At 33.3% G+C, this 339-nt stretch overlaps 1 non-coding gene across 1 annotated transcript; it reads right to left on the bottom strand.

Moving 5' to 3' along the window:
- Nucleotides 1–244: 244 nt before the first annotated feature.
- Nucleotides 245–334, bottom strand: Trnay-gua. The gene is given in 2 exon segments: nucleotides 245–280; nucleotides 298–334. It is a non-coding gene; the product is annotated as a tRNA-Tyr (tRNA).
- Between the last annotated feature and the right edge of the window lie 5 nt (nucleotides 335–339).

Below are 339 nucleotides of genomic sequence, written 5' to 3' on the forward strand. Positions count from 1 at the left end.
AGACTATCTACTAGTTTTATGATCCAAAATGACGTCAGCACTTGGCTTTTTATACCTTATTTAAGGTTTCTAAATTTATAGCACAGATAAGCCTCATAATTATTACTTTGTTTGCATTAAAATGCCATAAAATGATAATTATGAAAACAATTTACGTTATCTATCGTTGACATGTAGCTCTTAGGTAGTTCCATATTAATAGGTGCCTGTATTAAAAAAATGTTAAATTGTTGAAAAAATTTGTTCCTTCGGGCCGGATTTGAACCAGCGACCTATGGATTTCAATACTTCAGAATACTACAGTCCACCGCTCTACCAACTGAGCTACCGAAGGATGAA

The sequence above is a fragment of the Diaphorina citri genome, unplaced genomic scaffold (genome assembly GCF_000475195.1).
Source record: "Diaphorina citri unplaced genomic scaffold, Diaci psyllid genome assembly version 1.1 scaffold49966, whole genome shotgun sequence".
NCBI lineage: Eukaryota > Metazoa > Arthropoda > Insecta > Hemiptera > Psyllidae > Diaphorina > Diaphorina citri.